Below are 23,802 nucleotides of genomic sequence, written 5' to 3'. Positions count from 1 at the left end.
GCTCTTGGAGTAGTCGGGCTAGGCCTGAACCTACATGCCTATGACTTCCTTTCTCAGGAAATTCGTGCAATGAAAGATCCTAAATTTGAGACTTTCTACACAGAAAATATTCTCTTAAATAAAGGTATTCGCGCTTGGATGACAGCTCAAGATTTGCCTCATGAAAACCTTATATTCCCTAAGAAGGTTCTACCATGTGGAAATGCTCTTTAATGGAACTTTAACCTTAGCTGGCCATGACCAAGAAACAACTGGCTTCACATGGTAGTTCGGGAATGCCCGACTTATTAATTTATCTGGTAAACTACTAGGGGCTCATATAGCCCATGCTAGATTAATCATACTCTAGGATGGACCAATGAACCTATTTAAAGTAGCCCATTTCATACCCGAGAAGCTTATGTATGAATAAGGATTGATTTTACTTCCCCACCTAACTACTCTAGGTTGGGGGGTAGGCCCTGGGGGCGAAGTTATAGACACTTTTCCATACGTTTATCTGGAGTACTTTATTTAATTTCTTTTGTAGTATTGGGATTTAGCGGTATTTATCATGCACTTCTGGGACATGAGACACTTGAAGAATCTTTTCCCTTCTTTGGTTATGTCTGGAAAGATCAATATAAAATGACCATAATTTTAGGTATTCACTTAATCTTGTTAGGTCTAGGTGCTTTTCTTCTAGTATTCAAAGGCTTTTTATTCCTGGGCTCTGGGAGGGGAAGTTTCTTACCATCTTGTATCAACACACAGTGCACTCCGACATGGTATGCATCACAAAATACAACAAAACAATCAGTACCCTCAGGCAGGGTCAAAATTAAGGCAAAAGTCAGCTTATCCTTCAACTTCTCAAAAATACCCTCACAAGGATCAAAGCACAAAAAAATAATCTTTTTTTGATTCAACTTTGTCAAAAGAGTCTCAATAGATGAGAAACTCTCCACAAACCTCCTATAATACCCAGCCAAGCACAAGATGCTCCTAACGTCGGTTGGAGTTATGGTTTTAGGATATTTTTTAGCTATCTTAACCTTCTATGGATCCACCATAATCCCCTAACTAGACACCAGATGACCAAGAAATGTCACAACATTCAACCAAAACTTACACCTAGAGAATTTGGCATACAACTTCTGATTCTTAAGGGTCTGCAATACCATTTAGAGTTGATTGACATAATCCTCCCCACTCTTAAAATGTACCAAGAAGTCATAAATGAAAACTATGATAAATAAGTCAAAAAAGATCCCGAAAACCTAATTTATAAGATCCATTAATACAACTGGAGCATTAGTAAATCTAAAAGACATAGCTTAAAACTCATAGTGACCATACCAGGTTCGAAAAGTAGTCTTAGGAACATCAACCTTAATAATTTTAAACTTATGATTACCCAAATGAAGATCAATCTAGAGAAGCATATGTCACCCTAAAGTTAGTCGAAAAGATTATTAATCCTAGGAGAAGGGTACATATTCTTCACTATTACCTTATTAAACTAATGGTAATCTACACACATCCAAAAAGACCATTTTTCATAAGCATGAAAAGAACAGGAGCACCCCATGGAGAAACACTCGAATGAATGAACCTTTAATCAAAAAGTTCTTGTAAATGTTCCTTTAGCTCCTATAAATTAGTCGGATCCATTCTATAAGGAGAAATAGAAATAGGACAAGTATTTGATAGAATATCAATTCCAAGTCTATCTCCTTGTCGGGAGGAATACTAGGAAAATCATTGGAAAACACTTCAGGCAACTCACTAACCACGGGGACAAATTACAAAGAAAAACATTTAGAGTCATAATCCTTAACTTGGACTAAATAATATAGACACCTTTTTGAAATCTTTCTAAGATCTAAGATAAGAGATGAACATCCCTTTAGGCATTAAAGAAATTTTTTCCCATTAAATTATCAGTTCGTTGGGCAAATGGAAATTTACCTTCCTGGTCCTACAATCCAAAGATGCATAGCACGAATGAAGCCAATCCATCCCCAAGATAACATCAAAATCCACCATATCCATATTTATTAAATCCATCAGCATCTCTTTATGAAAGATAGAGACCACACAACCTCTATATATTTTTCTAGATACTATAGAATCACCCACCAAGTATGAAATAGAAAAGGGATTAGAAATACTTTTGGGAGCAAAACCAAAATGCACATCCATATAAGGGGTCACATAAGAAAGCATAGACCCTAGTTCAAGCAAATAATACACATCATGAAATAAGAGTTGTAAATACCAGTAACAATATATGGATATACCTTAGGTTCCTGGTGAGTAGAAAGTGCCTAGAGGAGTTTCTAGCTAGTGTCGGAACCAAAAATAACACCCTTTGGCACATGAGCTAAAGATGTGGCAACCAAAAATTTATTAGCCTAGTGGAAACTCTGGCTGAAGGATAATCTCGTAGCATGTGACCCAGCTAACTATAATTATAACACTTATTCCTCCCCTACTTAAAATAACCATGATAAAGTTGCCACAAAATGACAAAGAGGATAAGGTGGGGCTGATTGAGATCCACTAGCCTGAGACTGGGAACCTAGTAACTTAGGAACACTACTAGCATGAAAATAATGATTATCAGATGACTTAGAATAAGGAGAAATAGCAGACAAATAAGAATTTCCCTAGTTCTTCATCTTGGTCCACTATCTACCATCTCTCCAACTATTCTGCTAACCCTGACCCTACTTTGAATACTCAAACTTCTGATTCTACCTTTCTCCCATATCTACCCATTTCTTCCTCTCATTCTCTATCTTTCTCATATAAACCACAGTCTAGAGATGTCCATATCATTTTTTAGTATTGCAGCCTTACATTCCAATACCAAGTCACAGGACAACCTAAAATAAAACTTCCTTATCTTGGTCCTATGGTTAGATACCAACTTTAGCACATAATGAGATAGCTGCTGAAATTTTAATCCATACTCTTTCACACTCATCTTACCTTGCTTTAGATTAACAAACTCCCCAGCCTTAGCTTTCCTCATCTACTGAGGAAATAGATGATTAAGAAAGGAATCTAAAAACTCATCCCATAATGTCGGCTCTGTATCATCACCCCTCAACTACTCCCACTCCTCATACCACTAATAAGATATATCTTTCACCTGATATGCATCAAACTCTACATCTTCAAAATTGGTAGCATGCATCACTCTGAAAATCTTATCCATCTAATACACAAACCCATGATGATCCTCCTCAATCTTAGAGCCTGTAAAGGTTAGGGGATTCAACCTCATGAAATTGCCAACTCGAGTGACCTCCAATGAAGAAGAAATAAAAAAGCATGATTTGACTGATTAGATTAAGATGTCACCACCTATGTAATAAAATAAATAGACCGACAGAACTCAGCATTAGAGATGTTCCTCTAAGGTGGCTGATCATTAGTATCACTATCCTGAGAAGTCTAAGAAGGTATAGTAGGGATAGGTGAGACTCCACAGAAAGTGGCACAGTTGGAAGCAGGGTCCCTAGATCAAGTCTGTACTCCATACATAAGATGAGTCCCATTCATATTATCCTCAGGTAGGAGAGAGTTCCCACTAGAGTTTTTTTAAACATCAGATGCTTGGGGAAATATGACCTGAAATGCAAGGAATCCAAAATTTAGAGAAGTTCATACACTAGACTCTGTAGTTCAAAAATAGAATATGACAAAGGGAAATATTCCTAAATGCCTTGCATACTCCCGTTTATAAGTATGATGTGCTACAATCCCTTCAAAATGACTCTACTCGACAAATATTTATGGACACTCAATAACTCTAAAGCATTTCATAATACCAAGCTTGTCATTGCCCAAACCAAGGCTTGGCTATGATGAGTATCTCAAGTCCAACATGGATCAAATAATACCCACTTAACCCAATCTCAAGTGCATAATAATAATAATAATTATTATAATAATATGGAATCTAAATAAATAGAAATAAGGAGATGAATAAATGACATAATGAAAATAAGAGTCACAATAATATCCAACCAACCCATATTTGTCCTCAATAACCTTTAGAACAAGAATACAAAATAAAGTTAGGATATACCCCGACTTTGATCAAAATAATAAAAAATAATGAGTAAGTAATGAAACAAAAATAAATGATAAAGCATTTTGAAGGAGGGAGGCTCACCACTTCACAACAATGTAATGAACGTGCTAATCGACCTAGCGCTGCACGAGAGCAATAGAAGTGTCTTCGGACCCTTCATCATAAAAGGATAGAGTATTCTAGGATGTTTAGCGGGATAAACACTGGTATGTAGCTCAGGGAAAGTTATAACATAATGCCATGTCAAAAAATTAGTCAAAACCACAATGCACTCATTTGTATATACATATATAAGATGTTGATTAGGGAAATGGTCATAAACATGCGAGTTTTTAAAACCAATAACGTAGATTGTGTAGCTCTATTCATCCTAAGGGAACCCACAGTCTATATGGGTTTAACTTCCCGTACTGAAAGGGTCCCAGTGCGTGTTAGCCGCCCGAACTAGAAAAATCCAAGGAACGGCCAAAGTCACTAAGGCTCCAACCATTTGAATATATATATATATATATATATATATATATATATAATCTGTGAACTATGAGCATGGTCATAAAGACCCCCACACCGACCAATGTGGTTTCCAATATTAGTTTCCCTAAAACCTCCACCTTTTCAGAGATCTACACAACCCCCTTTAAGCTTAAATTAAAACTATTTAACACATAATTCCAACCGTTAACTCAAGAGTCATTCATTAATGCATTAATCACTGGGTATCATCAATACGATACGCTTGCAAGCTAAATTAATCATGACAAACTAATCCACATAACCACATTCACTCCTAAGTTCCATAAAAATCAAATCCATGGCCACCAAGCCCATCCAATCCATTTTTATATCCATTTATCCATTAATAAGATATGTTGGGTTCAAAACCAAGTTAAACCATGGAATTATCTAGAGTAAAAATTTAATTTACAAAGTGGGTTGAGATTTATACAATTCTAAGCAAAAATTCATCCAATTTAGGGAAACCCATGTCCCCTATTCTAACCATTTAAATAATGTACAAATTCACTCCTAAAAATATTAATTTAAAGCATGAATAATCAATTCAAGTCATGGGATAACTAATTCAATAAAAAAATCAAAACCCCTCAACCCAATTTAAATCCCACAAATTAAATCACATAAAAATCCATCAAATCAATTCCATAATGTAAAATTACCATTTGAAGAAGAGAAACATGCCTGAAATACACAAGAATTAGAATCAATTTGGAGTTTAGAACTCGAACGATGAATGCATAGTGAAACCCTTAAGCTTTCTTGGTTGGAGAGTTAAATATGAATAAAGTAGAGTTTGATCTTTTGTAGACTGAATAAAAGGGGTCCCTTTTATGTTTATAAGTTATGGGAAAGGTCAAAAGACAAAAATTCACTCTTCCTTAACTGATAATAAACAACACTGGACAAAAATTACACCTTGGCATGCCATAGCCTTATCATGGAGGTTATACTCTGTGCCATGCCAATATCGTGGAGGATAAGCTTCGTGACATAGAGATAATGCAGAGACTCACTGCCTAGAAGTTCAAAAATAACCTCAAACCTTTCCTGAAAATCCTAAAACTTTCCTAAATTACCCTTTTAAAACTCCTAAACATAATTCAAGTCAAAAATCAATATTAAAAACATTGGAAGTTAAAAAATAAATTGATCAAAATTTTAAGGGTCTTACAATGTGAATATTCTTATTACATGGCAGTGGAACCTCATTCATGTTACAAGTGTTAGCACTAGGTGGAAACAAATCTATCTTACTAGATGAGTCAATTTGGCCATCTATAAGATCAGCTAGTGTTTGTAAACTCACAACAAGAACTTGATCATCATTCAACTTAGCACTACCAAGAGTATGACAAAGGTAAGACTCATGAAACTCTACATTAGACAGGCTACCAATTACACTCACATGGCTACTAGGCACGTAATGACATTTCATGTTTATAGAAGTATAAGAGTTAACATTGTTATCTAATAATTCATAAGAAGTATGATCTTCACCGTTTGTTTTCATCATAAGAGCTCATTTTCTCCTTTGTAAAGTCCTCATCACATGGGAGTTTGTTAATTTCACTAACTTGAGTCATCTCCTCATCACTTTTCCCAATGTTGGAATTCTTAGCTAAGAACTCTGTTAGGTCTTCAATAATATATTTGTAAGGAACTCTTCTTGGATCCTTCTTTTGAAAGTATTTGTTCTTGAACCAACAAAAGAGAAGGGGTGGTACTAGGTAAGAATCTAGTATCATAGTTAGGGGGTAATAAGGAATTAGTGTTGGCAAGTCCCACAATTAAGTATTCCTTGTCCATTTATCTCAAAAATCTATTTAGCTCATCAATCTGATCCAACTCTCTTCTTTTATCCAAGACTTTATTTCCTTGTAGATGGGAAAATTACCTTTCCCTCTTCTCAACTTTCTCCTTCTTTAATACTTTCTAGAACCTTTTCATGATCTCATAGTCCTTACTTACTTGCTCAGGTGTCAAGGGCTCAAGAATGTGATTTTTTCCTCCAAATACAAGTATGTATTTATTGGACTTCTCTTGATATTGTACCGATCTAACATATTTCCATGGATTATCAAGGAACATATGATATGCTCTCAAAGGCATTATATCATATCATGCTTCATGTTGATACTTTCCCACTCTAAAGTTAATGATTTCTTACTGAGTCAACTCTATTAAACTATTCTCTTCATACCATTAGCGATTGTAAGGCTTGGGTGCCTCTTTGTGGGGAGTTTTATTTGATCAACAAGTATACATAGCATGACAACTTATCTGCAAATCAATTACCAAGGAATATGTAGTTTCCATTAGCCCAAACCTTGTATGATTAGGTTTTTTACTTTGGTAAAGCTCCTCTTTCAAAGGTTCCCACATTACATGACTTAATGCACAAGATAAACTCTAATCTAACTGCAATTGCTCATCCTCTTCTTCCATGATTTAGTCTATGGGTTGGGGCACCTTAGACTTTCTCACTTGGTAATACTTAGGAGTTTGTTTGGGAAGTGGAAAAAGACTTCTCAATTTTTGTAATTGTACCTTTCATTGTTGACATATAACCTATAATAGAGGTTAGATGACCTATCATAATTCTTATTATATGTTTCATGACCTTATTTTTTCCCATAGAGATTTCAACGTGTCACTTCTCATGGGATTCTGATTTTCTTTCTCTGAAGCCAATGTAACTAGCAATATTAAGCACTCAACAAATACAAAAAATGTTAGCATTAGCAAAATAAAGCGTACAATTACTCAATTTTACAAACCTTTGATTGCCTCATAATCAAATCAGCCAGTTTTAAGGATTGCCTATACTTTGGTAGCACACAAAGTGTCAATTTCTACTCTTGCGCAAAATAGATTATTGTTTTAAGGAAAGATGGTTTAATTGGTTATAAGCAAAAGGACTTGAATCAAGAAGTAAACTACAAAATAAAAGAGAAGAACAAAAGAAATGGACAAAGAAATAAATATGGACTCTAAGACTAATCAACCAATTACATAGATCAATTACAAGTTTATAATGAGTTTTAAGAATTATAAATGAGATTAGGAATCAAGAAATGTAATTAGGGAATTGGTACTATAGCAAAAATCAAATTTAGAGTGCTTGACATGGGTTTTCTGTGATATGGCCACAGGTAGGCACATGCCCTCGCAGGTCAATCTAGTGTTGCTGGAATGTCACCTGAATGGTGACCTATGTCCACCGGTAAATGAACTATGTGGGAAGGTGCAGGCACAGGTGCCTTGAGGTAGTACAACTGGAAGCTCTGAATTTTAGATTTCTGTGGACCCTCGTTCACTCTCTTTCAAAGAACATTCCTTTCTCTTTGGATACTCCTTAGTAATAACACTATTCTTATTTATTTGGGCTTCTTTTAGAATCTAACAACAACTTTTTGACAAATATTCCTCGTTAAGATATGAATTTCTTCAAGAAAACTAAGAATACTAAATTTTCCAACTATTTTATTTTTTCTAAAAATTTGAAATTTTAAAACCAAACTCCTTTAAACCTTCTGAATACAACCCAAATTATTTTAAGCCTTAAATTCCAACCAATTTCTTCAGATTTTAGCACCCATTTGCTAATTTTTTTCAAGCTTCAAATCCAAAAATTATGGATTCTCTAAGATCTCTCCAATCAACTCCATATTTTAGATCTAGCATCTTTTTGATATGGGGAATACTTTTTAGTAACTTGTATCCTTAAATTCCAACCAAAATTTGGTAGATCTAAGAACCTTCTTCACTTTTCAAAAAACATAAGATATTAAACACGGAGTTTCTCCAAATCTTCTCTAAACACTCCAAGAACTCAAGATCCATTATCTGAAGTAATACTATGTGGAACATAAATAGTATAGAAACTATAAAAATGACTCAAATCACAAAATTCTTTTTTCAGTTTTTTATTAAAAAATAATATTTTTTATCTTCTTAGGAAAATTGAAGATTCAATTTGTGCAAACTAACTCAAGCTCAGATCTGATACCAAATGATGACAACCAAAATATGAAAGACAAAACAAACACAAATACTAAAATAAATGATAGAATCAAAATGCAAGAAATTGAAGGATAGATGATAGAGATAGAAAGATAGACACAAATAAGGAATTCAATAAAAAATATATTAAATGCACTAACCTCTAAATATTAATCCAAAGAAGCCACCTAACTTTTACAAATGACCATGAGGGAATCATGATGCCCTCACAACCTTATTTCTAGGCTATAATTAACCTAAGATTTTCCAATCTCTTGTGCTTTATAAGGAGTCATACAATATCAAATGTAATAAAAAATGCTAATGAAAATAAAGACAAGTCCAAATATTTATAGGCTTTAGCCTTTTATACCATATATGGGCCCAAAAGTGGCACAATTCAATAAAATAAAACAACCTGACCGCTTAGGTCCACCTTTTCATACAAATGATGACTTGCTGGCATAAGTGAAGCACCTATTGGCACAGGTGGATGAATTATGGGTGTAGTGACCTCTTAGGTGGCTATAGTAATTATTTAGCTCCTCTAAACTCTCTAACAACCTCTCCAACGATTCTCTCCTCTCTACACTATCTTTCATATGTGATTTTGCTCTAATTGGAGTCAAAATGGACCCTCCACACATATCCTTATGTTTTGAAATCTTTATGGATTGGATCCCATTTTCTTTTCCTTGAAACACAAACTAAAAAGGTTGATGCTGATTTGGCTTGTATCAAAGACTAAGTATAAAACCCAAGGATTCCAAGAAGAAAATTTAATGCACACTTGGCAGGATTGAGCTTAAGATTATATTTTTGCAGTCTTTCAAAGAATTTTCTTAAATCACGTACATGATCTACTTGTGTTTTTTATTTATTAACAACATTATCCATATATATCTCAACTTGTTTATGCATTATGTGATGAAAGATAATAGTCATAACTCTCATATAAGTTGCTCCTGCATTCTTTTCACCAAATGAAATGACATTAATAAGTATCCCATGAAATGGTAAAATCAGTCTTTTCTATATCTGTTTTATCCATTAAAATTTAGTGATAACTAGCATAACAATCTACAGAAGATTGAATCTCATATTGGGCACATTATCAACAAGAATATGAATGTTGGGTAACAAAAGTTATCTTTTGAAGTTACGTTATTCAAGTCCCTATAATCAACAAAAACCTTGGTCTTTCTATATTTCTTCAGAACTAGCACAACATTGGCCAACCATGGGGTTTATTAGGCAACCTTGATCATATTTACACTTAGTTGCTTAATGACTTCCGCTTTTATTTTATCACTTATGTTAGTTTTAAAATTTCTTTGCTTTTACTGGAATGTCGGGAAACAAAGGTATATGAGAAGTTTGTTGACTACCAAATCAATTCTCAAACCTAACATATCATTATAATACCAAGCAAAAACATCTTTATATTCAATCAAAATTTGAATAATGGCATCCCTAATATTTTGTTTCACATGAATACTTATCCTTATTTTTTTGATTTCTTCATTAGTTCCCAAATTTATTGCCTCAGTTTCCTTTAGATTAGGCTTCCTTACATTTATCCAATCCCATTTTTATCTCCTCATTAGCTTCATGTTTATTATATTAATCTGTCGTTTGATTCATTATTTGAATATTACACATATATTTAGGATCTAGATTCCGTATGCATGTCATGTTATTAAATCCAATATTAATGTAATTAAAATAAAATAAAATAAAAATAAAATTAAAAGAGAAAAAGAAAAAGATAGAATTTACTACAAATTTGGAATTTTATTTCATTGAATTGGAAAGGATAAGAGGTTTAATATCAAATTAAAGCAACTAAAACTAACTAGACTCCAACCGTGAGAATAATCCAAATACAAAAGACAACAACAAAATAAACTACCAAAACTCCTTCCTTGTTGGCAAAGGAGTGGATTCCCAATTGGCTAGCGTGGCATTTAGGTTAATAAACTACAATGTCTACATGGCTAGGGCCTTCACCCATCTTAACCAAGTCTACTTCATAAAATATTTCCTTAAGACCTTCATATATTTCATCCACATCCTTAACAATAAATAGATCTAGATTATCTTCTTTTAAAGATTTAGTAAAATATAGTCGAATGTGTGGAACTGGCTATGGCAATTCCAAACCTTCTTTTTCTACTCTTTTCCCCTTTTACTAGCTGCTACAATTGCTTTAAAACCAAACCCAAATGTATTATGGTTACCACATGGATAGATATGGTTTATATTTTCTTAAGAAGATATCCCTAATCCCTTTCCATTTCATGCCAATTTTTTCTTATTTGGGTAGATACGATGATTGAAGTGGAAAAGATAGGAGGCCTTGAAATTGGCATACCTTCCATAAATTGATCAACTATCACCATTTTAAAAGAATAATAAACAAGGGATTCACAACATTTTTTCCTTCATTGTAAGGTATAGAAGGGTTTTGATGTATGGAATGATCATCTTCTCATTTAATAATGATTTCATGTTTATCATGTTTAAACCATGGTGCAAAGTAGATGGTACAGCTCTGGCTATATAAATTTATGGTCTTTCGAAAAGTAAGTTGTAGGAAGTGTCTATGTATATTTCCTTGAAAGGTGATCTCAAACTCAACTATTTCAATCATCAAAGTAAGATCAGTCTCACCAATTGTGTCTTATTTATTACCATCAAAATACCAAATATCTACATTATTAGATCAAATTCTATCTATGCTAATTTTCAAACTTTGAAAAATGGAGAGGGGGAAATATCAACACCTGAACCTCCATCAATCATTACCTCTTTTATATAATGTCCTTCATATTTGAAAATTAGATGTAAAGACTTGTTGTGATTGGACCCTTCTATAGGTAAATCATCACCAGTGAATGCAATTTTTTTTACCTTAAATATTCTGTTAACCACCCTTTACAAGTAACATACCATAGTTACTTTTGGGACGTATGCCTCATTTAAAAGTCTAACCAATGCTTGATTGTATTTTTTAGAATGTATCACTAAGGGAAATAATGTGATTTCAGTTGGGGTTTTCCTCAACTGATCATAAACTTTCATCTTCTTAAGAAATTACTCATCCTCTTTATCTATGATTATTTTTCTCACCGTCCCTTGATTATCTTTAGACTATTTGGATCTTCTTAATTCATCTGGAGCATAAACCTTTTAGATTGGATCAGACCTTTGATTTTACTTGTCTCTTCGAAGATCTTCTTTCCCTCATGAGTCTTAATGATTTTGTTGTAGTTCAATGGGATGGTTTCAAGTTTGTTACTAGAAATTATGTTGTGTGCGTTATAACAATTTGCTCTATCACCTTTTCCATGATACTTTGCTTTTTATTGATCCTTGTAGGACCAACTGAAACATATAATTTTGGCCCATATGCCAATATTTAATTTGTCCTTATAGGAACATATAATACCAGCTTTCCAGAGCCTCTGCGCCCTATAACAGAAAACTTACACCTTTCACAATCACTGATCCTTTTTCTATGGACTTTATTCTTTTACTCAGATATTCTTTTGAGATGCCTATTTTTGTTATTACTCAACTTATTTATTTATGTTCTCTATCATCACAAATCATCTCTACGACATGTGCATTATTGTGATCAAGAAGTGGGTTATTAGTGACATATGGTGCTTCTTCTTTTTGTATCACAATTGCTTTTACTTTCGAGCAACTTCTCAACAGATTTGTTCAAAGTCCAACAATTCTCTATAATATGACCTTGGATGTTCAAATGATATTAACACCTTACATTTGGGTCAAAACCTTTTACATTTGGGTTCACATTGATTAGATTGATAGGTTTGATAAATACCAACTATATATATTTTTGTAATAAGCTTGTTAATGATTCTGTAATTGGGGTGAAGATGTCTCTACTATCATGTATAATATTTCCTTAGACGTAGATAGTAAGATGCTTCAAAATTGTGATGTTATGGATACAAAAATTGTGGATTAGGAGTGCGCCATTGTGGGCAATAAGAAGGTCGAACATAGTCTTAGGTATCAAAAATAGCATATTAAGGCAGAGAAATATAGTAATAGAGAACGTGATGTGGATAATAATATTGAGGAGGGATAGATTATCCTTGATAAACCTAAATATATGGATAGTTCATTCCGATTTGCATATCTCTTAATCGTGATGCTATAATGGATCCTTCTTATTTTCTTTACAATTTTCAAAATCACCTAATCTATTTTGAATTACTTGTGTAGTGGCCTTCAGGGTTCTCTGACTCACAATTTTCCCTAACTTTATGCCATTCTCCACTATATCTCTAGTTTTTTTGCCTCAACAAAAATCTTACCTACCATGGTAAACAAATAATAAAAATAATTAAGCTCTGTGCTTCGAGCAAAACATAAATTGATTCATGGTCTTTCATTGGTGGTTTGACTTTAGCTGCATGCTCTTTCCATTGTATGGCATACTCTCGAAACTCTTAGTTGGTTTCCTCTTCATGTTAGAGAGGGAACTATGATAGGGAGAATCTCAAGATTGTATTGAAGTTTTTGACAAAACCTTGAGCCATATCAATCCAAACACGTCAATGAGTGATGTCTTGACTAATAAGCCATTCTAATGTTATACCTATCAAACTTTCTCTAATATAAGCCATAACGAGTTTATTTTTCCCCATTCTCTTCGAAGTTAATTATAGAACCTTTTAAAATGAACCACAAGTTCACCATGACTAGTATCTTTGTCAAACATTGAAGTCTTGAACCATATGGTCAAATGAACATTAGGCAACTTACATAGACCTTAAAAGAGAGACACTTTTGTTTTTTCTTAATCCTTACATTTTTCTTATGTTTTTCTCCAAACTTATCATTTTCTTAGCTATTTCTTCATGTTCCTCTTTTTTAATAGCTTTCTTTTCCATAATATGAAGAGTATACTGATGCGGGTGGTTGTAAGATTCTGGTACTTTAGAAGTCAAATTAGGAGAATAATATTGGTAATGATGAACTTTGAATGGTGGCTCATTGTTTGATTTTTTAATAATGTCGGTTGAGAGACTATACGGGTATATATGGCCAAATGAAAAGTGGATTACTTATCATAGGTACATTAAGAAGGTGCACCATGGAAGTGCTCATAATATTGGACGTGTTAATATATAGATCAAATTCAGGTGGATAAAGAAGACCACTTGCTAGTATTTGGATATGAGATGACTTAGTCATATCCAGATATGCAAGGATTTAAGATGTTGAGGATTTCTCCTTCATCAAAGTTTGTTATATTTTAGCCATTTGTTGTTAAAATCCTCACCCCTTCTACTAATGTTAAATCTGGTTGAACGAATTGAGTTTGAACTTCTTTATTATCTGAGTATGTTCCTTTTTTGTGAGTGATTTTATTTTTCCCTTTTGATGTGGTATTGTATGGATAATATTCATCTTAACCACCAACAAACAACCTTACCACTTTTTATAGACAAAAATAAATATTTTAGGGTTTAGAGTCTTGCAGATATCGATAACACATTGTACGTCATGCACCTAAATGATTTCAATTTATATAACGAACTTAGTAAAGCTTTTCTGTGTCATCCCAATTTTTGGGAAATTAATTTAACACTTCTATTTTATTTGTTTGCTTATAATTTTCTTTTTTGAAAATTTTGGAAGCATTTGATCAAATCCATCAAGGGTTTCCAACATATCATGTTTACTATTAATCAGATCATTACATAGCTCATAAAGATACTAGATAAGTTTTTCGTTAGAAAATAAATAAGTAAATGCAGAAAAATTAAACCAAAATCATTTTTTTTTCATTTATTTTTAAATATTCTTAATACAATGACTTAAATGAAATGAAATTAGAATTAAGTAAATCTATAGCAGACTCAAAATACTGAAGAAATAAGATAAAAACAAATTCTTGAAAAAAAAAACTCTAAAAGGACTTAATAAACCATAATCAGGATTCCTTACCATGGTGCTTTGGACCTTAGGGCATCCTAGACCTGAATATATCCTAAACAATGCTGTCGATAAATGTAGAGCGAGAGCACATGCCTGTCGACCAAACTATCATCATCCCTAGGAAGATAAATATCACAAATATTGATCAACTTATCCTTGAGATGAAGTACTTTCTCCTTATCATCATTTATAATATTATGGAAACTCTACAGCTAACATCGAGTAGTATGAATTACATGCTTCAAATCTCCTTCTCATTCCCAAAGCTCCTTGACTTAATAGTAAAGTGCACTCACTCACTCATCCACTAGTTCTTATTGGTCTCAAACTTTTCTAATAAGTTGTCATATGTCTTGCTATTTGTCTCTCATTCCATAGAAGTCTTTAACTGAGCATGAAGTTTAGATTATGTGCATGTTAATTAAATATTCTCTTTTCAAAATCATTATATTGCTTATCCATAGTGCATATGATAATTCCTAACTCTTCTTGTAAGGTTTGAATGATGGAATATTTTTTTAAACCTTTTTATGAACCAACATAATTCTAGCTTTAAATCTTGCCTCATTCTAAGCCAACTCTTCTATAGCACTCTTTAAAACTATATTCAAAACATGTTGAGTGGACTAATAATTCTCTTCTACCTCACATCGATCATGCTCAATCCTAACCTCAATTCTACTACACGGTCTACCAGACCTCTCACCTATCTTTTTGGCATGACCCTACGAGAGGACTAATCATGAAACCATGGAAAAAATCAACAGTCGACCTTGCCTTTATCACAACCTTACAATATGCTATCCATACCTAAGTATATGCATCCTCCATAAATCTAAAATGCTCTTGACTACCCAAGAGGAATGTTAGCAAGGAACATATACATGAAACCTCATATGTATTTAACTAGAGGTAAGTACTAGCATCGACTATGTTTTCTTATAAATTTAAGTATTTCTAAGGTTGAACACCTCAAGGACCCATTAGGACAATGAATGGTAAAAAATTAAACATATATATAACCTTTTCTGAAGGGAACCAGTGATAGGTCCACACAATCTAATCAACAGTAAATTTCAAGAACCCCTCCCAAGCTCCAATTCCTTCTGAAAATTATTCATCTTCGATCCTATCCTTGTGGACTTTAATGTAATCAGTCCATTCAACTTTGAAATCTAACCTAGATAGGTTATAACAAACATGATCAATCATCCATAGTTACAATAGAATATAACATCTCGCAAAATAATTTGTTCCTATTTTGCATATTGGTAGGACATGTAAATATCCGCTAGAACCATAGGCAAGAGGGTGATGATAGGATGCTACTCAAAAGCTGTAATAACTCTAACCAAGTTAATGTTGATAGTTTCACTCATTTTAGGAAAACCATGATCCCCTAAAATACTACTATAAATGATTCATAACTATGCTTTTCCAAGTTAGGTGACATCCATCGTTCTTGAGTTTCTCTCCAAACAAATCAATTATATATCTTTGGCCATAACTTTTGTATAAAAACACCAACGAACCCATCCATTATCAAGGCACCCATATATGATTTTCTCATTGATGTGCAAAAACTCAAAAAACCTTTCACTACTAACATGTTTCAGCATCATGGGTTCTCCTCACTGAAGATCTTTACTCCTTCTAATAAATGCCCCAACTTATAGAGTAGGGTGAGTCCAAAGTCTAAAAATTTAAATACATTGTTCAACGGATCTCAAAAATGAACTACAACATCTATCACTATCACGAACCATTGTATCACCCCTAATTTTTGGCCTTGAAAAATCTTTGAGTTTTGAGCTCACTTCTCAGACTATGAGTTACTAAATAAGTCATAAGGTCTCCTTACCGGTTGTTAGGATCGAGTCATAGAATGAATAGTGAAGGTTGTCTTTGTTTCTGCCTTGGTTATGGTTTGAATCTAATGAGCTGTAAAGACTTATTATGAGTCATAGTCATAATGTACGACTCATAGGCAAACCAGTGTTGGTGTAAAAATCTTTGTCTTGATCATGCCTAGCTCATGAGTTGTATGGTAAGTTCATGAGTCAAAGGGTGTAACTCTTGAACAAACTAGTGTGATGTTCAAAGATTTTACTGAGGGTACTATTAGGACTCTACGAATCGTTGAGTGTCCTCACGAGTCGTAAGGTGACCCGTGGTCACTGGCAATAATTTTAAGTGTTTTAATTAAAGGGACTTTGGATATTTTCCTCTTTCCCCACTTAATACCTAGGACATAAAAAACATTTTGGGAACCTATTTTCAATATTTATCAAATTAAAACTCTCCCTTTCTCTCTATGTCAAGAACACCTAGGGTTTCTTAAGGAATTGGCAATTAAAGCTTTCAAAAGTTGATTTATCTTTATAATTCTTGATATCTCAGGCATGTTACTCTTTCCCAAAACTTCATTTATTTAAAGGATGTGTTTAAATTATTGCTCATGTGATTTAATTGTGATTTATGTATATGGGTTTGAGGTTTTTGGAATGAATGTTACTTAAATTGAACTCCCATGATTTTATATACGTTATTTGTGCTTTATCAATGATTTTTAAACTAATTGGGTGCATGGGTAAAGGAATTGAAAAAGAGGTCAAGGTATTCCCCTAAATTAACGTTTTGTGGTTGGAAATTTGGTTCCCTCGACCCCCTTGTGTAACAGGTTTTGAAAGATGGTTTGTCACATGATTTGACTTACTTACCTATGCTATTGCATTGCATGAATGGTTAAACTGATAAACATAGATTTTTGAATTGAAATTTTCCTCGGTTGAGTTACCTATACTAATTGGGTCGAGGCATTCCCCTCGATTGAATTGAAAACCAAAAGGGGGTCATGGAATTCCCCTATATTGATTTAATAAACAAAAGGGGTCGATACATTCCCCATGTTAGCAAAATTTTAATTGTGTAATTATAAGCTTACAAGTGTAAGGGTACACTAATACCTATGGTGTGCCTTAGTAGTCAATTTCTTAATTACATGGATAGGTTATGTGAAACTTGTTATAATTGGGCTTAATATGGGTTATGTAGCTTATGTGAAGGTGGAGGTCCCGAAGGACCAATTTTAGAAACTAGTGTTTGCCAGCATGAAAGTTGGTCTTGATAACCGTGTGCATGGTTTACACTATTGATATTTATTTGTATCCTGGATTACCATGGGGTCGGGAATTCCCTGGTCTTTCTTAATACCTCTAGTTTATGCGGCTAACACACATTAAGGACCTTTTAGTAGGGGGAGCTGAATCTATATAGCCCGTGGGTGCCTTTTTATGACAATTAAGCTATATAATCCAGGCTAATTTTTTGCCTTCATGCTAAACCTATTTTCGTATGCTATCATGTTATATATATATGTATGTAAAATATGTGCAGGTAAATTTTACTATGGTTTTGACTTGGTGTTATTTTATCCCTTCCATGAGTGACATGCTAGCACTCAACCTGCTATCTATCTCTGAATGCTGTATCCTCATACGATGTAAGAATTGGAGACACTTCTACTTTTCCTACATAGTGATAGGTTATCTTGGACTGTTTATAAGTTAGTCTAAAGTGGTGAAACTTCTTCTTCTAGAAGTCTGTTACTTCTTGGTTTATTTAGCCTCACAGACTATTTCTCATGGTTTCTTTTAGCTATCATTGGGGGCATGTCCCTACTTAGACTGTTTTTGGATAGTAGAGGATTTATGGATACCGTGGATTGGGATTCTTGTTGCATATCTTGGTATTCATCTTGAGTTAGATATTCATCTATCTTGTTATATGTTTGAAATTCATCCGCTGCTAGTTGTATTGTGTTCTGGTTGGCTAGGCAAAGAAAGTGGTCTCCAGTCCTTAGGGGACTTGAGATAACCATCATGGCCAGGCCCTAGTTTGGGCTTTGACACTCAACTTCTCGAGTTATGATAGCACTTACTCCAACCTGCTAGTAGGTAAGCCAAACTATAGCCTGGAACATTATTAATGGGCTAATTGATGGATGGTATAAGGAATACTAGAAATAAAGCATTCAATTGAATTAAAAGAAAGCAAATGCAAGTAAATTTACTAACTGAAAGTGGAGAATGGGAAAAATGTACAAAAGAGTATCCTATGACCCAATAAGATCAATACAAGATTGACTAAATACAAAGATGAGTACTGAATATTGTGAATATATAGGTAATCTCAAAAGCAAAAATGTCCTTCAAAATAGAAGGAGCGAAGATAAGCTCTGTCTTTGAAAGCTCACCCTATCTCTGAGTCATAAAAGAAAGCAGGATATAATGTCAATGTCAATGATCAATAGTCAGATATGTATCATAAAAAGATTTAAAAGTATAGTATAATTTTTAAAACAATAGGTACTCAATAAGTATCTTTGGCCAATAGAACTAAATAATAATACACGTATAATGAGATATGAGAATATAAACTGAAGTCCAGTAAAATGGGGAAACATAAAATAATACTCCAACAAATAGGTCATAAATAATAAAGTAAATAAAGTCAAAGAAATACAAGCTAACTACACCCTAATAGGGCCCCTTTAAGATTAAATGGTGCAAACAAGAGAAATTAACCCAACTGAGCCCCCAGAAGCCTGATGGATGCAATCTAGGATGAACCACCACCAACAATGATCAATATAAAGTAACCGATAATCAAAATCACATATATGAACTTGTTTATACCATAACCGCTATAGTCAAATTAGACCAATAACATCATACATGAAGCATATATGTTGGACTTGAACTAGAATCTAATATCTTATATTCTAGGCTTAAATCAGGAATTAGTATCATAAGTACATAGTAAGTGCCAAACTCAAATTGATCTTTAAAGTAAGTACAAGATAACATGTTTTGTAAAGACTTGGAAAGATTTCTAAATCATAATAAGTCACAAACTATGTATAAGGTGATGAAATAAGGCCACATAGGTCTATAGGGATATAATTGGGATATTTAACCTAAACGAAGGCTGTCGTGGACTACTACTAACTTCGAAAGTATATACAAAGGTAATTTCTACCTAAAACTAGACTAAAGCTAAAAATTTCTACTACTAAGTGTTAATTAAGTCTAAATAAGTCCTAAGGAAACAATTTATCTTAAGGGAACAAGTAATGAGTAAATTCTACCAAAAAATAACTCTCTAATCGACTAAATATCCTAAATTTCACTAAACATGCAATCAAGACATAAAATCCAACCCAATCTAGAATAATACTATAAAAATACCATAATAAATCTCAATTTAAGAGTAAAGTAAGCCTATTCTACATGAACACTGATAAAGCTCTATAAAGTTAACTAAACTAAAGTTTTCCCTTCTAAGAAACCTCCTCACGATGTCATGTTATCAAAATATTGATCCACACATATTACGAGAATAGAAATAACTATATTTCATATAAATGTTTAGGGACCAAAACTATGCTAAAAATCTCCCATGAGGCCCACTTGAGAATCACAACTTTGAAAATGTTCAAAAGTCCCTCTAAGCTTAAGGATCATCAAACCTTAAAAATAGGTGAAATCAGAGCATAATTAATCCCTCAAGGTAGTGATAATTTTTCCACTTATTTGTATATCATATCTTATGAATTATTGTCATTAATTGATAATATGAGGCTAATTACCTTTTGAATTATCTTAAATGCAGGTACATTTAATTTTACAAGAAGTTCTAATAAAAAGGAGTGAAATCAAGATGAAAAAAAAAGATGAGAAAAATATTAAAACATGCTCTCATGTACCGCTAAGGTGGCCTGAGTTGTGCTTTAATAACTAATCAAATTTCAAGTCAAGGTCGCTTTGGCACTAATCTGAAAACTTTAGTGGCCGGTCCAAGTTGGTCAATGGGCACTATAGCACTGAACCAACCGCTTTAGTGGTCTTCCCAGTCAAAATTAAGGTTCACTTTAACGAGCAATTTGACTATTTCGGCAGTCAGTCAAAGTCAACATATGAGCTTTAGGTCATCTTGCAGAATTTAGGGATAAGTACGAAATTTCATACTTTTTGATCCCAATTCATCAAATACTTGATCCCAAGAGATTCTAGGATATCTTTGGCATAATCTACTACTTTGGAGGCTAGGTTTCTTGACCCAACACTTTTGTATTTGAATATTAGAGCTTTATAGTGTTAATTTCTCAAACCTTTCTTATTTTCTTGTTATTGTTAGATTATTTAGGTGCAATTTAATATTGATATTTGGGTATTTGTAGTTATAGATAATGTAATACTTGGGTATTGAATTTGTTTTACAATTCTATCTTATGATTTCATATTGATAGATTACTCTTGATTAGAAAATGAGTTTTGTTTAAATAAATTAATTTTGTGTTCTACCATTCCTACTCTAGTTGAGCTCGAAAGAGGATATTAGAGTGGGTGTTTCCCATCTATGTTAATTAATGATTAAAAGAGCTAATTAAGGTTGAAAAATAGTAATTTAGCATGATTTTTGTCGTATGATTGACCTTGTGGAATTTTTGCTTGACATAGCCAAATCCTACCATAGCCTAAAGTTAATTGAAGACTGAACCTTAAATGTTCTAAAGACGTTAGTGGATGATTTTGAATAAAAGGCTAATTTACTAGATCCATGATTAAATTGGGAGTAGTCAGCTAAATATGACGTCTCATTGATAAACTTGATTGCCCATGTCATATGTCTTATTTACATTATTGTGATAACTATTGATAGTTTGTTCATAGTATAAATTGAGTTTATCGGTGTTCCACTTTTATTACTAAAAACCCTCAAAATACTTGTCTCTTATGTTTGAATTTAGCAAGTCACTTTTATTTCAAACTTACTCGATCACCACTCATATTATTCTCTGTGGATTCGACCCCAATTCCTTTTCTGATAAAATATATTGACAATGTTCACTACACCTATTCAACATTGTGATTTGAGCGTTATAAAAATGTCTCGCGTGTCTGGGATTATTTTGACATATTGAGTTAATTGAAATTTTAGCTTACTTGCTTTGATTCAAACTTGTGAATATGTGTTTGTTTTTTTCTTTTGTTTCTCATATTAGGTAGACTTTTTTTTATGTTATATTTTCCACTATGGCACCATGTAATGAAAATAAGTTTGGTGGTTGCAAAAAATCTTATCTTGATGATCCATGTCCTTATTGTAATGGACCCACTTTTGGAAATATTGTAAGAATATTCTTGGAAAAAAGGTGTGTGCACCGTCTAAATCATATAGGGGGCATATCTGTTCTTTATGTGTTGGTCTATATAGATATTGGAATAATTGTCCAAATTATTTTGCGCCCTCTAATGCTAGTTGTTCTTTTGGGTTTTATTGGTCTCGTGATATGGCAAAGGAAGAACAACGTGCCAGACACAATGGTTTTGTAAGAATATGTCAAACTATCTTATATCGGGTGAATAGAATGGGAGATGATATGCATATCTTTCATCAATCCATGATGACATTTGGAAGGTACGTGAAAAAGAATAAGAAATTTATGATGATGCCAATCTTTCAAGTGCCATTGATGTGCCTAGTCCTCAAAATGAAGTTGTTGAAAATGAGATTTTAGGCCATGTGGTTAAGCCAAAAATGATTGATGACTCAAATTAAAGTTTCCTAAGTGAAGAAATGGCTCAGCTAGAAGAAGGAGAAATCTCGAACTCTCTAAGAAAGCAAATAGAGGAGATGTTGAAAGACACAATGGAGAAGAATGAGAAATATGAGAAAGTCTTAGTTAAATAGTAGGACCTAGTCCAATATGGTGATGTTAATTTTTTTTTAAAAAATCATTTTTTCTATAGAGGTATTCTTATAAGAAAATATTGAGTCTCATAATAAAGGAAAACATGACAAGGACGAAATTATAAGCCAATAGTGGCTAGTGAATCAAACTCAACGACTTGAAATCCATGAGGGTCAATTTGAATATGTTACTAATGGCGGATTAATCCCTTAAATTGCATGTTGAGAGATGTCAAGTTTGGGTTCAAACAAAAATAGTTACCAAAAAATTGGAAATCAAATCGAATGCAAGAATTGTGGCATATGAAGTTCAAAGTCAAATAGTTGCGCCTGATAAAGTTAAGACACTATCCAGTGAAGATGAGGGTGAGATTAATTTTGATGAATTCATAGTGATTTTCCAACCAACTAAACCAAAAATAATGAAGGATGTCAAAATTGAAGAAGTGTTAATAGTGTTGCAAAAAAAAGACAATAAAATCCTTTATGAAAATTCTAGATCATTTTAGAGTCAGAATGTCAATAATAATGCAAATTCAAAAATAGGAAGCATCCTTAATCCAATCATTTTTCAACATTATGCTTGGTAGATATGATGAATGGCAAACCACCTGGGAAAATAAGGAATTATGGAGATAAGGAACAAAATTCATATATTTTGGAGTTCATCATTCCAAGAAAGAGAATGATGTCACTCACTTGAAGGCCAAGAAGTGCGAAATATGTTGTCTAACTAGTGTCGTATTGATGCTCTCACCAATGGGCAATGAGCCTACATGGATGTTTGATGTTAAATTAGGTAAAAGGTTCAAGTCTTTAAAGTGGCGAGATAGAGTTAGTTCATCGCTTCCTTACCTTTTCCCCAAGTACCTGAAAGAGATGTTGATTTAAAGTTGGGATGAAGATTGAAATACTCTTAAGTGGAGACATAAATTATAAGGTTGATCATGTTGTTCCACATTGTTAAATCAAGTGCTAAGTGGGAGGAAACCTATCATTCAAAATATTTTACATTCATTTCTTGAATTTTAATATTTATAATAGTGTAGGATTTTGTTTTTGACTAATCCACAAAATTTTGGAGTTTTAAAAGTGATCTAGTCAGGTTTGGATATCACATGGTGATTGGAGTGGAGTGCATCACAAAGATTGGCTTGGACATTACCAAAAATGATAGGATCTACCTAGGCTAATGACTGAGCCTCAGCTATCGAAAAAACTGTAAGAGGACTGCTAAAGAGGATGAGAAAAATCAACCCAAAATTCTACTAAATTAGAAAGTAAACCTATGGTTAAGGGCACTAATCTGTGAACCACTAAAATGATCCATCAGATATAGGCAATGATTACTTAAGCGGCCTTATGTCTGCTAAAGTGGTACCTGATGGTTAAAATACCTCAATAAAGGTGTAGAATTGCAAATGGTTCCTTTTCTTTCCACTCTTAAATATCTGATTTCC

Source organism: Capsicum annuum, unplaced genomic scaffold (genome assembly GCF_002878395.1).
Source record: "Capsicum annuum cultivar UCD-10X-F1 unplaced genomic scaffold, UCD10Xv1.1 ctg2833, whole genome shotgun sequence".
In the NCBI taxonomy this organism is placed as follows: domain Eukaryota; kingdom Viridiplantae; phylum Streptophyta; class Magnoliopsida; order Solanales; family Solanaceae; genus Capsicum; species Capsicum annuum.
The sequence above is the reverse complement of the archived record's forward strand: the minus strand, read 5'-3'. Positions refer to the sequence as shown.